Source organism: Camelus bactrianus, chromosome 5, assembly GCF_048773025.1.
Source record: "Camelus bactrianus isolate YW-2024 breed Bactrian camel chromosome 5, ASM4877302v1, whole genome shotgun sequence".
Classification (NCBI taxonomy): domain Eukaryota; kingdom Metazoa; phylum Chordata; class Mammalia; order Artiodactyla; family Camelidae; genus Camelus; species Camelus bactrianus.
In genome coordinates, this window is record NC_133543.1 from 54,783,559 (window position 1) to 54,802,806 (window position 19,248).

Sequence of the window (19,248 nt, forward strand, 5' to 3'; positions counted from 1 at the left end):
CCAAATGAGTTAGACCTCATTTTCTTTCAAGCTCCACACCAATGATATCACCATGGTATAAAAGGACTGATGTTTTTATAATTCAAGGAATCCTGTTCTCTTTATCCAGGCTATTCTAAATTTTCAAAGTATCCGGTACACTTCTGAAGTCATCTTCATGTCAGTCCAGTAAGCTTAGTCCTCTGACTTACTTCTGAGTTGTTGCAATTTTCTGTGAAAAAATGGATTACGCATTTCTACCTTGTTAATAATCTTAGAAGAATATAGAATGCTAGAAAGTATCTTGTTAATTATCTTTCTTAGAATAATACAGAATGCCAGAAATTTTCTTGGCTGTAAATTAGCAAACTTATAAGTAGCTTTACTTATAAATAATACTTAAAAATATACTTCAGTAATACTTTTCTTAAAAATAAATAACTTGATGCCATTAAGGTATAGTGTCTTTAAATGATGAGCAATAATAACCTTCAGCCTGAAGTGTATTCATACTTTATTTCATGATTAAATCTCTTTCTTATAATGGAATTTTTTTTCTATGCTTTAGTCCTATAAACCAGACATCTATCAACTATTCTCAAAAGAGCTAACTATACGCAAGCCTACTTAGAGGAGGTAAGAGAAATGGGAAAAACTAAAGAATGAAGTGGCAGAGAGAAAGTTGGATAGAACTGTAGAAACTATTGAAAACAGTTTTTACCTGCCTTGAGGAATAGAATTTTTCCAGTTGGAAAATAAGTAAATAAGCTGCACCATGTCATACCTCCATTTCAACTCAAGAGGTGGAGTAAAATAATAAAAGCAACTGTGCACACATATACATATATTTATTATATATACAAATGTGTGTCTATATATGCACACACATTATATACAGTATAATGCACAATGGTTAATAAATTGTGGTATTTTCATTAAATAACATTTAAAATAAAAGAGATGATTCATCATGGATAAATCTCAAAAATAATGATTGAAAAAAGTTATAGCAGGATAAACATTATACCATAGTTTATATAAAGTTTAAAAACATGCCAACTTATATCCTATATGTGGCTACATACATGTGGAGTAAAACAACAAATCTTGCATGGGAATGATACATGCTAAATTTTACATGGTGATTTCCTTTGGTATGGAGAGTAGGATGGGATCTGAATGGATTTCCTCAGGGCTTTGTATTTGCAAGTTTACTTAAACTAGGCTGAGTATATTCTCATTATGATACTGTTCTCTATTACTACCTTGTTTGCCTGAAATATTTTCATGATTATTATTTTAAGCAAACAAAAAGAATAAATTAATAAATGAGTCCATGGCAGAGGAAGTAAAATAAGCATGCCCAGACAGCTGACTGACTGAGCTGTGGAGGGGAGAGAGAGGATGATTCACATATGACTAAGTTTTCCAGCTTTAGTAACTGGAAAGATGAGCTGGAATAAGGAATATAAAAAATGGGAATGGATATGGGATGGACAATCTTGAGTCTGGTTTTAGATGTGTTGAGTTGGAGGGGCTAACAGGATATTCAGGAGATATCCAACAAACTGTTGTAAACTTGAACCCATATCTAAAAAGAGAAGCAAATGCAAGGCAGGGATTTGGGAACTTGTGAAATAACGAAATACATCTCCTGCTTTCCGCCTCCCACTTCCATCCCTCCAGCAGCCCCCACCCCTGTTCCTGGCACAGAGCTCCTAAAACTCTTGTGATTTCCTAAGTGATAAGAACACTAGGTACGTCTTTTGTTCAAATATTTGGTCTTTGACCCTGGATCTTGACACAGAGCTCCTAAATCCCTTGGAATTTCCTGGATGATAGGAGTATCTTCTGTTCCAATGAGGTGACTTTGGGTGGACTTCTGGATGGGAGCTGGTCATTAGAAAGACCAAGCCATGATTAGAAGCTTGGAATAAACAACAAGGTCCTACCATGTAGCACAGGGAACTGTATTCAGTATCTTGTAATAACCTACAATGAAAAAGAATATAAAAAGGAATACACACACACACAAATATAAACTGAATCACTCTGCTGTACGCCAGAAGACTACAACATTGTAAATCAACTATATATCAATGTAAAAAAAATTTTTTTTGAAAGCAGCTTATAACTTTCAGCCCCACTCCCTATCCTCCAGAGCGGGGCTGCAAAATGAGTCAGTAAACAGTCCTGTCTACATGATGAAGTCTCCATTAAAATCCCTAACATACAGAGTTCAGATAGTTTCCAGGCTGCCAGCTGCTAGGAAGGTGGCATGCCAGGAGGTGGCATGGAAGCTCCTTACCCCTCCCCCAGACCTCGCCCTATGTATCTCTTCGTCTGTATGTTCATCTGCATCTGTTATGGTGAACTGGTAAATGTGTTCCCTTGAGTTCTGTGAGACATTCGAGCAAACTATCAAACCCAAGAAGGATGTTGCGGGAACCCCGAATTATAGCCAGTCAGTCAGAAGTACTGGGAACCTGGGAACAACCTAGGACTTGGGACTGGTGTCTGAAATGGGGACGGGCTCGTGAGGCTGAGCCTTTAACCTGTGAGATAATAGGTGTATAGTGTCAGAACTGAATTGTAGGACACCCAGCTGATGCTAGAGAATCAGTTGGTGTAGGGAATAAATGCACACAATTGGTGAGTAGAACTGAAGTGTTCTGAGGATTGTGAGTGTGAGAGTAAAGGGAGAAACAGGAAGTTTTTCCCAGACAAAGCCCTTACCATCTTCACAGGCCTCTGTCCATTCTCAAACACGAACAAGTCTCCCATCTTAAAAAACAAACAAAACAAAACAAAACAAAACAAAACAAAACAAAACAAAACAAACCCATGTGACTGCAGTTTTCTCTATGACCTTCTTTCTTTCCTTTCCTTGTCCAAGGTCTCAATAATCTGCTCTCTACCTACTGCCTTCCTAATTTAATGCTTCACCTGGTTTCCACCCCTACCACGCTCCTTGCAATTGCTATCTTAAAGGTCTCCAGTGACTTCCTTATTGCCAATCCACAGATTGCCCCACCACGATTTTCATTCTTTTTCAGCATTTGACACTATAAACATTTCCTCGTTAAACTCTCTCCTCCCTTGAAAGGTCATCTGCTCTCTAGTTTATCTCTCAAATGAGTATTTCTCTATACCTTTGCAATGCTGTCCAATAAAACCATCTGTGACGAGGGAAACAGTCTGTTTGCACTGTCCACTACAGTAGCCACTATGTGTGGTTAATGAGCACTTGAAATGTGGCTATTGTGACTGAGGAACTGAGTTTTTAATTGTCTTTAATTTTAATTAATTTAAATTTAGATGACTACATATGGCTAGTGATGACCATACTGAACAGTGCAGGTTTAGAGTTTCTTTTCTTCCTTCCAGCTCCTAAATTTAGTGAGTATTACTCCAAACTCAGATTTTGATTCCCTGAGCTTTTCTTTACAAGCTCATCCCCTGGAAGTTCAACCATTCCTGCAATCTCAGCCCTGTCTTTAAATTCTACCCCAAATCTTCTCTTTAGTTACCTCCTGTCACCTGAGTCCCAGTTCTGTATCTTCAAGCACTGTAAGTTCCTCTGGAATGTCTCTCTTTCACCTCAAACTCAGTGTTCAAAGCTGAGCCCATAACTTTCTGCAGAACCAGCTCCCTTCTCCCTCGTGACATTCTTATCTCTGACAGCAATGCTATCGTGTTCTCAGATGCCCATCCACGAAGTTGCCTTTGACACGTCCTCTTCTCCCACTGGCCACCAGTTACCAGGTGCTAACAAGTTTCCCTGCAGAATCTGTCTCAGCTACCCATTCACTGAAATAAAAAAAAGTTATTGAACCCTACTCTGTAAGATACTGCATGACCCCCACCTCCAAGAAGCAGATAATCCATTTAAGAGACAAAACATAAACATACACAAATTCAGAAAAAACGGAAGAGAATCAACAAAGTCCAAACTCCACTAGGTGCATTGCCAAAAGAGAATCCTCCAAATTCAGAAATCACGGAGTGTTAGTCAGCTCCTTTTGAAAGAGATCAAAGCATGCTTTGCCCTGTCTGGACTTCTGCAGTTCTAGATGGTACTCCAGACTTTCCTGCTCCTTTTCTGCATCTGCCTCCAAACTAACCTACCTTTACCTCCAAAACCGGTAGTGATCCCCACGATATGTACAAGGGTCTCTCTCAAAACCCCTCAATGCCCTGCATTTAATCACACCTACCGCTGAACGTTTACTCATTCTACCACCAGGATTGTTCCTCCTTCTCCTCTGTGCTCATGCAAATTCTAACAAGCCTTTAAGCTTCAGTTCAAGTCTTAACCTTATTCCATAAAGCCATTGCTTCCAGCAACTAGTAATTCCTTCACTTTTAACTTTCTGTTACCCTTAGAGTATGTACCCTGAATGTTACACTTAATTCATGACAGCATTGTCACCATTGTTTAAATCCTACGTCTTTTGTGCCCAAACATGATGTCTTACCCTTCTTCTGTGGCTTATAAGCAGTGATTCTCAAGGAAGGAGAGGAGTATGGTTTGAAACGAAAAAGCCCTTTTGTCCCACTGGGACTTTTTTTTTAAGCTATAATGTTAATTTATTTGAATTTCAAATATTAAAGGAAAATACTCATTTTTTATGCTTTATCAAAAAACACATGTTTAGTAGAAGTTCAAGAAAATTCTATATGTTAAGCAAATAGAAGATAATCAACACACATCTACTGAATGATTCATTGATTTCAATAAGCCATGAATTTGTATTCTGTTACGATTAAAGTTTCATACATCTATCTTATTTTGATAGAGAAACTGCTAGTAACATGACCTGCTGATTGTAAAGGAGCCACAAAACTAGTATTCGTCAGCTGAACAAATCATCAAAAACTTGTAAGGAAATCTTTAAACGTTTTTATTATATACCACTTGATACACATCTATATTTTATATATATTTGATCACCTAATTTATTTCTAGTACTATATGATATAGCTTATATGTGTAATCTAAAAAAAAAAAAGAGAGAGCGACACAAATGAACTTATTTACCAAACAGAAACAGACTAAAAGACATAGAGAACAAACTTATGGTTACCAGGGGGTAAAGGGGGTGGGTTGGGATAAATTAGGAATTCAAAAATTACACCTCTTGGGGAATGATGGAAATATTAGCTATCTTGATTGTGGTGGTGGTTTCATAGGTGTACACATCTATCAAAATTCATCTGAAATATGTGTAGTTTACTGCACAGAAATTACACCATAATAAAGTTGTTTAAAAACAAAAAGATATTTCCTGTATTGATAGACTACCCAGAATACAAGCGCTCTATCATCCTTGACAGCAAGTGTCATTATTTTTGCTCTAATTGTATATATATATATGTATGTATGTATATATATATATTCCAGTGAGTTATTTTCTTAGTCTAGTATATTATAAACATACTTAATATTTTTATTTAAAATACCAGTATTTAAATTCTATAGTCAATATTCCACCTTATTCATAGCATTTGAATTATTCTAATTTATTTCTAGCATGCTTATTTACTCATCTAATGAGTTTTCATTCTTTCACTCTATTTTGAACATTGTGATTGCATATTACTGTGAGATAATCTTTCTACTTCATATTTCCTCCACCCTGAATTGAAAAAGCCACTTATCTGCTTAGTTCCTAGTCTACTCAAGTCATTTCATCCCTTCTTTGTATCGACTGTCCCTCCCTCTGGTTTTGTATAACAAGCTTACTGCATGTTCCTTCTTCTAAGTCATTGACATATCAAATGAATAAAATTGGTCCTAATATTGATCCCTGGAGTTTTGTAACCCATCCATTCCAAACTATTCTGCACTTTGATATCAAAGTCAATGTGTAATCTACTTAGGTAGTTCATCCCTATACCATACTTGTCTAACTTCTAGATTAGTTGTTTGTATAGTATTCTTTTCATGGTGCTTTATCCCAAGTAATTGGTTCATGGCTTCCCTCAGCTGATATTTGTCATTAGACCCAGAGGTTATTTCACATCACTGAGATAGATGTGAATCCATGCTGACTCTCTAAATTAAATCATAACTTTCTGATACTTTCAATCATTGATTTTCTACAAAATTTACCAACATCTTGTCCTCCATGAAGTTTAACTTTAATAATTCTGAATCTTGTATTCAGGAGAAAAGGAATATTTAGGGAACAAACACTAATTTAATGAGGACTTTATTATAACTGGTATAGACATAGTCTATAAGTATTCCAAGTCACCTTTATCTTTATTGATGAATTCAAGCATCTATTAAGAATCAAGAAGAGAATATTTGAGTTACAATTATTTTAAAAAACCTAGTAGTCAAAAATTCATAGAATTGTGCCTGAAAAGGGTTTTTTACTGTATGTAAACTATACCTTGATTTTTTTTTTAGTGGGAGAGAAGAAAAGTAAGTAGAATCTTCACTTTAAAAAATCTAGTAGAATACTGAAAGTGAAAACCTCTCTAAGAATAGCATAGGGACCTGTAAACAAAGGGGTTTAACTAATCATGGAAACATTTTTGAGGAGGTGACAACAAATAACAGCAAGATAATAAAAAGATGAGCAGGCTACATTTTGCGTATAGAAAGCTCGTTTCCCAGGCAAACCAGGACTCTACAAAGTTAACATCTTACATTACCATGGTGCATTCGTCTAAACTAAGAAACCAACATTCGTGAGTTACTACCAGCTAAATCCCAGACTTTATTTGGACTTCACCAGTTTTTCCACTAATGTTCTTCTGTTCCAGGGTCTAACTCAGGATACTACACGGTGTTTAGTCGTCCTGTCTTCATGTCCTCTGGCCTGTGACAGTTTCTCAGTCTTTCCTAGCTTCTCATGACCTTGACTCTTTTGAGAAGTAATTGTATTTTGTAGAATGCTGCTCTCAATTTGGGTTTGTCTGATGTTTTTCTCGTGTTTAGACTGGTGTTATGGGCTTTGTGGCCCTAACTTATTTTTAAACTCTTCAAATGTCAGTGCTTATTTTCGTGGTTACATTAGTCATTGTGGACTTTAATTTCCTCAGACTATCATTTTAATCTTTAAAAGGGGATTAAATCATTTGTCCAAGAGTCAGAATGAATTTTTAATTCTAGACAGAGTTTTCACATGACTATTTGACAAAGAACAAAATCAAATGGCTTCAAATTCAAAAAATTCTTATTTAAACTTTGAACATGACAGAGGTCACTGTGCAAATTACCTTTGAAGCCATGAGGCTTCTCCTCTGGCACCAACCTTAGTAAAAATATACCACCATTTGGCTAAGTAAATAAAGCTATAAAGGCTTATTTTTATTTTTATGAAAAGAAAACATATTCTCTGTAGAAGATTTAGAAAACAGAGATGATGACAAGGAAGAAAATCAAATTACTTGCAATTTCACTATCCTAGAAAAACCACTGGTTATAACTGTTAACTCTCTTTTATATCCTGTTAGTCTTTGTTTCTATCCATCAGATTTTCTTTTGTAAAAATTGTGTTATACTGTTATATGCTAATTTTAATTAACTTTCAAATTTTGATATATTATGAATATCCTTTTATACAATTAAACAGCTATGACATCATTATAATATCTGCATTATATTTCATAGTATAGCTAAATAGTTACACAGATCCATGATAATTTTCTAAAGTTAAATTCTTTTAAATGGACTTGCTTTATCAAAGGGTACACACAATTTTAAAGTTTCTGATATGCACTGCCAAAGTGCCCTCCAGAGTGGTTTTACCAATTTATACACTCACTAGCAACTGGTACACATTTTCTACATACTTACCAACTCAGTTTTTATTTTTATTTTTAATCTTTACCAATTTGATAATCAAAAATATGGCATTTTAAAATATCATGAAAGAAAGACTGTCTTTTAGGCCAAAAGGTAGAAGAGAGTACCAGTCTGCAGCCTAATCAGTGGGATTGATGAGATTAAAGATCCAAATAAAAGAAGGAGAGCAGTCAATTTTGAAACAGCATTCTTGGGAAAGGATGCTACGGAGGCACAATCCAGGAGAAAAGGTGCTGAGGATGCGACATGGATGTTTGCTTAGCAGCTGGAGCCCTCCTGTGAAGATGGGTGCATTGCTGTCCCAGCTGGTTGGCAGTAGCCATGAAAACCATCCAGCTCACTGCCCTCTTCCCCCAAAAGGCATCTTTTTTTTTGTTTAAGTTGTATTTCTTTACTAGTGATAGTGAGCCTTTCTATATGGTTAGTACCATTGGTGTTTCTTACATTGTGCGTTACTTGTTTATACCCTTTATCCAACTTTCTATTGAGGCATTCACCATTTTCTTATTGACTTGAAAGTGCACTTTCCAGTGACATTAAACTTGTCTTGTATATGTTTCAAATAGATCCCCCCCCCAGTATTTAATTTATCTTTTAATGGTATTTTGATATGTAAAGGTGTGAAATGTTCTCTCCTATTCTCTGCCTTTGATAGCTGTTTTTGGCTTTTTGTTTGGTTTTGGTTTGTTTTAAATATTGAGCTCAGTCCTGAATCCTGCTTGCTCCTATTCAGGGCACCTCCTGTAAGTCTAGGCACCCTATAGGACAGCACTGTCAACACACGTTCCCTTTCCAAATGAAGCAATTCCCTGAGTCCTCACAGCCCCAGGCTTTAGGAGAGAAGAGAGAAATGAAAGCAAAGTCAAAAGCACACCCCTGAAAACTGCCAAATTCAGGCCACCACCAACCTCCAAGGAAATAAAATCCAAAGATAGTAATAACTCTCAGTTAAAAAAATAAATTTAACAAAAGCCCACCTCTTTAAACAATTCAGCTCCCAAACCTCAAAACCATCTGTTCTAATAGCTTTAGTGCTATGCAGAGCTGGGCTCCCCGGCCCACCGTTTGTGAGCACCCCTGCCTTTGAGCCCTTCCCTGCGGCTCCCGGCTCCCTCTGCACAGGGAAGCACAAGGAAAAGAGCCCAGGTCAGGCTGAAGTCAGGGTCAGGGAGGCCAGGAGTTCTCTTCCTGCTTCCCTGTCTCCTTGGCCCCATTTTAGAACATCTAAAGTCATGACAATTTCAAGGCAAATGTCAGGACTGAAAGTTATTAAAAAGAACCAGAAAGATTTAAAAGCTTCCTTTCTCCCCCAAACTTTTTTTTTCAAATGAGAACATTAAAGATGGCAAAAGTTTTACGTTAAATTTAAGCCACGAAGAAAAATAAATAGAAAAGAAAAACAAGGCAAGAAGAAGGCCCAGTTCACAGACAGTAAGCGTAGTCACTTTTGTGTTGTGAATCAAGGGGACTGGGGAAGGACTCCTCCTCACACATTCCCCAGAATATCTCCCTACCACAAACTCACCATAAATGGTTCCTTTCTGAAATGCCTGACAAAATACCCAGATAGAGTGGGTGTTTATTAGTAACTATTAGAAGTGTAAGAATTCTTGGGAAGTACGGGGTTATATACGAGCTATGTATTTGTCCTCAAGTTTTCAGAGATACAGACTGCCCTCCAGAAATAAAAGGGTACCATTATACCCCCAGAATGAAGTTCTGCCTGATTTGCCCTTTCCAATTGAGAAGGTGATCTCGATGGGGACAAGAGCCCACAGGGCTTTGATTAACATGGGAGAAAGAATTTGGACAGGGGTGTCTTAAGCACATGCTTACTCTGCCCATTGGGTAATCTAGCCTTGGTCCCGAGGGAGATACCACATTGATGTTAAGTGGTATAAAAAATAGGAAAAGGGATGTGGTTTTCACCCCAAACTACTCCTCCCTAGTCCTAGAAGCTAGTCTAATTCTGAAGCTGCAGATCAGAACCAACAACCCCAGGTCACATCCTTGATTCTAAAAGGTTCCAGCCCAGCTCCTGCTCAATGAAATTGTGATACAGAAATATTTTGTTTAACACTTGTAAACTGCCTGTTTTCTAGAGCTTCCTTGCTGGGGACTTTGCCATCCAGCTTCAGGATTAATTCAACATGGAAGGAGAGTGGAGGGATGTCCCAGCCTGAGCCTCAGCTGGGCTCAGAGCCAGGATTCGGATTTGTCTGGGCACGTCTAATGGGCTTGCCAGGCAGGCAGAGAGAGGGATGGAGGAGGCTCACAGATAATAACATCCTGAGGCAGTGGGTGTGGAGGGACACATCATGGCTATCAGAATCACCAGGGAATCTTTTAAAAAATATGTACACCCTGCACAAATACATTCCCCATTCTGATTATGTGTGTGTGTGTGTGTGTACACATGGATGCATACTAGCAAGGAGCACTGCTTTGGCACCGCAGATGGTCCTCAGATTTATACAGGTCAGCCTGCACCAGGAGCACTGAGGACTCCAGAGAACATGGTGTGGCTTCCGTACAAGAGAGTTCCCGAGGCTATGTAGCTCTCAACACTGACAGTGGCCACACTTCAGGGACTGTCTGTATTAGGAATTCTTAAACTGGGGAGCATGGATTCCTGGGAGTCTAAGAACAGGCTGCAAGGATGGGTTCATGAACTCCTGAAAACTGCATGCAACTCACTGGGTATGTACATTTATTTTTTCTGGAAATAGGTTCTATAAGTTTCTCAGATGCAAAAAAAAAAAAAAAAGGTATGATCCTCAAATGGTCAAGAACTGGCAACTGCCAACAAAATATTGAGGCAAGAAGATTTTGTCAGGTTTTGAGAATGCCACTATAGTAGATATGGACCAAAGCCAAAAAAATACTGTTTTCTTTTCAGTTCTGACTGATTTTTACCTTGACGCATCAGAGATCTGGTAAAACCCTGAAAATATGAAATCCCACCTATACTTCAAGCCCACCTCAAATGCCTCCACCTCCTCCCCAACCAAAAAGTATTGCTCCCCTGCCTAAGCCTTGTTTGTGTACCTCTCGAAACACTGAACACTTTTTCCCTTGTATTTTAGCTAGGCATGTGCACACATCATGTCTCTTCTCCAAGCTATAACCTTTAAGAGTAGGAATCATGTCTTACCCATCTTCTTTCTGTTACAGTATCCAACATAGCATGTTTAGTTATCACTGGATGAAGGAATGAACAGACCACAAATCCATTTTATCTGCCAGAACTTTTTCCCCTCTCTACTAAAAGCAGCTGGTCCTATTTTCTTATAAAAGTATGTGTTTTGAATGTATTCTTTGTAATTTATATTGTCATAGTTAATTTACTTCTTTACACTTCATCCAATATTTACCTGCCTCATCTGTTTACATGGTTGTAAACTGCCTAGAGGGCAAGGATCATGCGTAACTCAAACAGGAAAATTCACATGCCCCGTGGGAGGAACACACGAGATAACCAATGTGTTCAGTGCCCTGGCTGAATCCACGAGGAAAGCTTTCATAAGAAGACACAGACTCAGACAAAACAGAGGTTGGTAGAAAAGGATAAAAAGCAACTATTAGTAGGAACTAAGCAAAAGAGCAAAATCATCAGGTTGTGAAAGAGGAGAGAAACCAAAGAGAGAGCACCGTGAACCTGCCTGAGGAGGAAGAGTGCAACCAGAAACACCCCTGCCTCAGAGGAGGTGTGGCTGGACAGTCGTTCGGAGCTTTGACCCTGGCTCCACTCAGGTTTTGCAAGAGCTGCCAGGTTTTTCCTAGCCCTCTTACCCTATTTGGACTGTTCCCTATTTGTGTCAGGCTTTTTTTGTGTGTTCAAAGAACCTGTTATTATATGTGCAGTGATGTTAATGAAATCATTTTACAAAGTTAAGTCTGTTTTCAGAGTGGAACACAAGCCAAGCAGAGAAACTGACCTGAGCTCATCCCCGATTATCAGAGAGAGACACATGCAGAGACATGGCAGCTCTCTCCTCTTTTTCCTCCTCTTCTTCTCAGTTTAATATTTGCTGACTTACATATTCACCCACACATTACCACACCCTTAGTTCTCCCCAGTCAGAGTCCAGAGGACTGTGTGATCTTGCTGACCATTTCAGCTTAATGACTGAATTGTTATGGTGTAATTATTCCAGGGAAGTTTAGTAACTGATGATGGGCAGAGCCATAAATGTCAGACCAGCCATTCCACAGGCAAGGGTCACACCAGGGAAAGTGCAAGTAGAAGGAGGAAAGGCCAAGCCAATCAGTGGCTCCACGGACAGTGGCTTAGCTAGTGATTCAGAATTGTCCAGAGGCCAGCCCCAGGACACAAGGGTTATTTGCGGGTGGATGCAGTTAGATAAATTAGATAATCTCACATTGCTTATGTAGCTTATCACAAGTTTAAAGTATTCATTTGTCATTCAATGGCCTATATTGAGTGTCCAGGTGAGGGATTCATCATTAAACAGAACAAAAATCCCTGCGCTGGTGAAGTTTACATCCTAGTAGCAAAGAGTCCCATCTGGGCATCGTCTGTCAGTCTTTGTGGTAGTTCTGCATCTTCTCTAGGTCTTAACTCTAAGGCTCGTCATCTTGCTTGTCTCTGTTATTTACATCTCTGGACCCAAAATGAGTTTGTGTTCTGCTCCCTGAGTCTTTAAAGAATCAGGGTCTCTGCATTTCTGGGTCGCATGTCCAACCCGACCTTCTCCCATATGCACATTTTCCTCATCGCCTCAGCCTGTATCTTCTTAGGTTCTGGCCAGTGGAACCCATGACTGCTGAGAGAGGTCCAGGACAGAGGTTGGGGAAAATACGACAGATATCCAGTTTAACCCAGGTACTGCCCAGATGTGGAGACTGAGACCCAGGAAGGCAAAGAGACTTGCCAGTGTCACATAAGGGGACCTGGTCTTATCCCCTGGCCGCTTCCTCCCAGCATACTGCTTTTCTATCATATCATAAATAACACACCCTGTGGGATCAAATGGGCCAAAAGAGCTAAAAGTGGTTACAGAACAGACATGGAGCAGGACGGACTCACGGAGCGAGAGCACTCACACTGGAGAATAATACTTTGGAGGGCCGACTACCTCGCTAGACCTGAAATCCACCCGAGGCTAGGTGTGTGAATACCCTGGTATCACATCCTCTCCATCACCCCAAACAGGATTAAAGCAAGGCAAGGCATAGGAACTGGAGTTGGGTGTCTGTCCTGAACACGAATGCAGCTATAGGCCCGACTAGAGTTAGGACTTAAAAATCTGTGTTCCATAAACTAATCTATGTAGATGTTTTTACAATTGTTTTCTCAGTTTACTAGGATGAGCCCATTTTGAAAGGGCCCCATGTTGTCACAGCTGGGCTGGTCTCAGCTAAAAGGAGAGAGAATTTTTCTAGATCTCATTCAGGATTGGGATGAGGAAAAACAGCTGCCTGAGCCCATAAGACTGACACGTATGGGACAGAGGGAGCATAGGAAGCTTGAGTTGGCTCACCTGCTGAGATTCTCTCTTAAAGAACCCTCCCAGAGCTCAAGACTTTAATAAGAAATCATATGGTCCAAGTCTCATATCCATAATTCACTAGATTTTCACAGTCCTCACCAAACTAACCAGTTGGCAGTTAAGGAAGAGCATGGGGCTGGGATCAGAAGACTAACACTCCTCGTGGGCCACTTTTATGACTTAAGGCAAGACCCTTCACTTCCCTGAGCCTTGGGCTCTCCACTTCTAAAGTGGAGAGAGTAAAACCTGCCTCATTTTCCTCTCTACGTTGTGAAAATTAAATCAGCAAGCAGATGAATGCTTTTTATAAACTGGAAAGAACTGTCAAATTTTAATTACCGTTATCAATGAACGTTCAACTTGAAGACTTTCCTAATTAAACTCAATCTTAAATTTAGCAACAATATGAACTTGAGAGGGGATAGAGTATAGCTCAGGTGGTAGAGCACATACTTAGCATGCACAGGAGGTCCTGGGTTCAATCCCCAGTACCTCCTCTAAAAATAAATAAACCTAATTACCTGCCCCCTCCAAAAAAAATAATAAATAAATATGAACTTAAAACTCTGCTTTGGTGTGTATGTTGGGTCGGGGGGAGCAGTACACGTTACCAACATCAAAATGCAAAGAAACAAATTCCTACAGGTATAATCATATGAATAAAGATACTTTTTCTTTCTCTTTTAAATAACAATACAATTTCTTTCCCTTATCAAGGTAAAGTTTTTTAAAAAAAATACCCACTGGGGTGAACTTTTTTTAATATACACTTAATGGAGCAGATAAGATCTTGTTTACTCAGTTGCTGAGTGCTAGGGCAGAACGAGGCTCAGTATTAGTTGCCCAGCCTTCAACAGGGCTCACACTTTTGACTGCTAGTAAAATCTTGCTCCTTTAAGTCCTCTACTTTCATTTTACACCATGTAATGCTTGTTACTTGGCCCCAAATTGCATGAAGACCTTCTCTGCTGAGATAAGCAAAGCTTTGCCATTTTTAGTACCTCTGATCCCAAACTGATTCTACAGATTTGGCTGCCCAGACAAGCCAACTGATGGGCAGATATTTGTGTCTGAACATAACTGAGGGATGCCCTTACAATGCAATAATTCTTCAATTCACATCTGCCGACCTCCAGGGCATAATTAACATCATTTTATTTTATTTTTAAAATTGCACCTTGTGCAACACAGCCGTTGGGTACTTGTGGAGAAAATGAGCACATTATAACAAATAAAGTATTACAGAACAACTAATAGCTTAAACTCATTAAAAGTAAGAATCCACAGAATAGCCTTATTGCTGGGCCACTGGGGAGGAGCAAAGTCCTTTAACCACGGAGACTGGGATGCACTGGCAAGAAGAGACTTTTCTTAAGCAATGCAAGAGAAGCGGGAGTTGGTAGAGAGAAGGGTTAGAGGAGGAAAACAGCAGGCTTTATTAGGTAGGAGTGCATTACTTCCCAGCAGGTCCACCTGCATGACAGTAATAGGCCAGCACTGCCCTGATGACCATCAAGAGGTAGGGTCGCATTTGGTTTCTTGAGATGTGTAGTTCAACTTAAATTACTAACTGAAGCCACCCCTGTTTCTCTGTTTCACTTTCCTGCCAGACTTAGAACCTGATGTCATCGCCCTCATTTTCTCGAAGAGGGAAAATTTCTTTATATATATCACTTAAATAGAAGTTATCTATTCCATGTACACAAATCAAAATACTAAAAATGTATAAATAAGCATACACATGCATATGCATATGCACATGTATATACATGCACTCTCATAGGTGTGTCTGTGAACTTAAAGGCCCTTCTGCAGATGTCACCACAGGATAACGTAATTAATCTACTAGCCAAAATAAAAGGCCATTAGGCATTCTTCCAGTAAGAGGGTACTCTAACTTTTCTTTAAGACTCCACAAAGTTTTGCATTGCTATCAAAATATTTTTGGAAATTCTGTAATGTTTCTCCTTTTCCCTTGGCTTCTTATTTCTGGCAAGGACTAAACCCCAAAATATCTTTCCTCTGGGACACTGAAATAACTGTCCCAAGGCAGCTGCCAGAGCTATAGCTATTCAGAATTTTAGGACAGATTTCCAAGGAAGGCCACTTGGAATTTTAATTGTTAGAGTCAAAAGCCCCACCTTCTCAAAGATTCTCAAAGAACAGGTGTGTGGGGGCGTGGGGGGTGGGGGTGGTAATCTTTCTGGATTCTCTCATTTTCGTTCATGACTCTGTCTGTTGTTTCACTTCTGTTTCTTCCTTCCTTTTGTCTTTGCCCCACCCCTCCTCTGGGTTTTATTTTAGATGTTAAAAAAAAAAAAAATCAACAAACCACTCCTTCTCCCCCAGTGCTCTGAAGATGTATTCCTCCTCGGCTGCCTTTCCAAAAGCTCCCGTACCGTAACGGTGCCACAGAACTGAGTTCTTTTTACCCAGGATCACCTCTCTCAAGTTTAGAACAAGTTAGAGTTCAAATCTGGTAGATACAGAGGGGAAGAAAGAGGTCACCACCACCGAGCACAGCTGCCTGACTGGCTCAGGGGCTTTCTGCAGATAAAAAAGGCTCAAGGTTAGGACTCCTTATATTGCACACAGAGACCTTGACTGTGTTCATGGCCAGGCTACTCACCTTTATATCAGTGGGTCTCAACCCTGGTCGCATCTCAGAAGCACCTGGGAACGGTTGCAAAAAATATACCTTTGTCAAAACAAAACAAAAACAAAACTTTGCGCAAGTCTGATGCACTGAATCTGGGCCTGGGCCTGGGCCGGAGAGTCTCAGTTTTCCAACAGCTCCCAGCTGACTCCACTGCGCGGCAAGGTTAAGATTTCGCTCGTGGAAGTTATCCAATCCTGAGCTTACTCCCTTCCCTCCAAATACCCCTCAGGAGATTCCTCTGCCTCTTCTCACACCAAAGATTTCTGGGAGCCAGGAAATAAAGAGTATGACAGCCTGGGGAATGCAGTTTAGTTTTCGAAGGGAAGGGGGTTGACAAGAGACGTGGTGCCAGGCGTGGAGGAGGCTGGTCTTGGTGGCCCTCCCCCTGCCGCCCCCGGGATGTGATGGCACACAGCTGGTGTACATGAGGCCACCTCCTCTCCTGAAGGTCTGATTCTCTTAGGGCTTGGAGGATGACACACTTTAAGCATCACAATGCTGAGTTTCTTTCTTGCCTGGGTAAGAGAAGGGAAAAACTAAGTTGTGGAGGCCACTGGAGACTCAGGAACTGTGATGCAGAGACAGGAGAAGAATATAATCCCCAGACAGCAAAAGGACAATTCAAAAATTAAGTCACATCTATGCTGAAAGGGTGAGGATACAATACCAAGAATGATTGTACATACGGACTGAGCTGGAGAGACACACAGCTGCGGCCGTGATGCAGTCCGTTCCCAGTCACAGGACTCTGCTGGTGGGGCAGAGTCTCCAGAGAAGCCTCAGACCACCTCGGCCCCTTCATACCCTCCAGCTGGTCCGCACACATCCCAGAAAGAATAAGGAGGCCCTTCCTCGGAGCCCAGAGTTCTAACAAACTCCCGGGGGTTCCAAACACTGCCTGGTTGCTGAGGCAACTGGTGGGCACCATCCGACTCTTCCAAGCTGGAGGGTGCTGGGAGCCAGCCTGCCCGGCTGCTCAGCTTGTGCTCAGAGGTCCTTGGCTCTCTGCCTGCCTCCCTCTGGCACGTTTACAGCTGCTGTTGCGCTCTTGGCTTATTCTATACAGAGGTCTCCCTGCCTCCGCTTGCCTTTCTTCCAATCTCTCTCTCCCCACATGTCTCAGACATGTGGGAGAAAGCATGTTCTTACAGCCTATTCAAGAGACTTTCAAAGTCATGTCTTCCCCTGCAGCCTCTGGAGTCCACGGTGTCTCGGGGGCGTGTGAAGGGGACTGAATGGAGGGGGTAACTGTTTTGTGTTCTCTGGGTAGAGTTGCTAAATATTTCTGGGTTTCCCCTGGCACGGTTCTGATCTGTGAGCATCCAAAACTTAGGTCCTTGGCCTCAGAAACAATCGTGAAAAGCACGGGCAGCGGGATGAATGCAGATGTGCAACATGGAGGAGTTCCAGCTGGGAAGCCGCAGGGTTTTCCATTTTCTTGTTCAGCTAACACCCTCCCCATTCACACAGCCTCGGTGGTGCTTCCAATTTAATGAAGTTCCATTCGTGGAGTTTTGGGTGTATTTCTTCTTTTATTTTTTCTTCCCAGAAGAAATCCAAGCAAAGACCAAATGCGGGTGAATGATCTCTCTTTCAGATAATGAACCTCCAGAGGCCAGGCTGAACTTTGCCCCACCAAACCAGCATGTGTCAGCCTGTGCTGGTCATCATCGCTCCTTCCAGACAAGCTATCCAACTTAAGTCTCTGGAGCTGGGGGATGGACCCTTCTTAAAGCTTCAGCATAATATTAGTAAACACGTGTACCTCCCAACTTCAAGCATAGTTTTTTTAAATGAAATGAAATCATGTAACCTACTGAACTTGCACTCCAGCCTAACAGTCAGATCTGGACCCTGAATGTGATGTATCTTTAAAACTTATCAGAGTGATCACACAGCAAGGGAGGGGAATAGGAATGCCCCAAGGCAGATCCTCCTGCAGGAGGAGATGGCTGAACGCCCTGCCTGGAACAAACACTCCTGCTGCAGGAGTTTCTTGCCCTGTTTCGTTTTCAGGAACCAGAAAAACATGAAATGTAAAAAGGGCTCCAGTTCTAACCATCCCACTCAGGCCTGGCCCCAGGCAAAAGGAGGAAACGGGCCAGCAGGGCCAGGCGAGGCTTGGGGCCCCATCTGCCCCTGTGAAAGTCAAGAACGCAGTCAGGGACACTCTAGTCCCTAGCCCAGAGGAGACAGAGCAGCTCAGGGGCACATGCATTCCAGAAATCTCTGTGTACAGGACAGAGAGCAAGAAAACTAGCGATATGACGTGTATTGGGGAGTCAATATAATAGCCAGCATGATATAATAACAAAAATAATAATGGCTACGAGGATTCTCATCCTAGTTCTGCTATTTAGAGGCTTTGTAACCTCGGACAATTATTTAACCTCTCTCTTTCCCTGTAAAATGGTTATAATTCTCTACCCTGCCCATGTCCCAGGGTTGTCATAAGAACCAGATGAGAGCATATAGAAGTGATTTTGAAAACTATAAGGTTGGTTTGTAACCTGTTTGAAATATTTATTCTTTTTAAGACTACTTAACCAGATACCACACCTAAATATTATACCTAATAGATAATATCTTATTTATCTATTGACGGCTAAATACGCAGGATTTGGTGAGCACATCTGCTATGTTATATTTTCTTTATAACAGTCCAAACCATTACTGAGGATGTGTAAGTGGCCTCACTGCATAAAACCAGTTATCATGGCATTTTCTAAAGTGGGCTTCTACCTAGCGATGTGGTATGGTTTCAAGGGTCCCTAGGGGGTGCTCTGCACAACCAGGAATGGGTGGTGCCACTCTTTAACTAGACCACTTAAAAATTATCTCTATTCCCGTTGAATGCAGCTCTCTGATTTGTGAGTAGGCTGCTCAGTGAGTTCAAAAAAAAAAAAAAAAATTCCCTCTAGCTCCAGCTGGCAAGATGTCAAGATTGAAAAACACATTTCCTGGTTCTCTTTCTTGCCCCAGTTGGGATGGATGACCCTAATTCTCACCACCCCATTTCCTCAAGTCATTAGTAGTGATTGAATCTCTGCCCATCCCAATGAGCCTCACACAGACAATTTTAATGCACAGCAGCACCCATAATAGAGAGAAACTATGTTGTGAAACTTCAAATTTACTTGTAATTCCATCTTTGACAGACCAAATTGCAGCCATGGGCTATACTTTGCTATGGTCACTTAACACTAGCTGGAAATTCAGGCACCCTTCAGTTTGTAAAAGCTTCCCTCTCCCATTAGCCCCAGATCAAATAGAGG

The 19,248-nt window shown here is 40.7% G+C and overlaps 1 long non-coding RNA gene across 6 annotated transcripts in view; it reads right to left on the reverse strand.

The window, feature by feature from the left end:
* Positions 1-810: 810 nt before the first annotated feature.
* LOC123618483 (uncharacterized) overlaps positions 811-19,248 on the reverse strand; it is a 37,607-nt gene continuing 19,169 nt past the window's right edge. For 3 of the 6 annotated variants that reach the window (XR_012507042.1, XR_012507041.1, XR_006726924.2), the window contains 2 exons: positions 15,944-15,987; positions 811-3,789 (listed from right to left, as the gene is read on the reverse strand). This is a non-coding gene — a long non-coding RNA (uncharacterized LOC123618483). Of the gene's footprint in view, positions 3,790-15,943; positions 16,489-19,248 lie in introns of all 6 variants that reach the window. The other 3 variants (XR_012507043.1, XR_012507045.1, XR_012507044.1) reach the window with 3 other exon arrangements.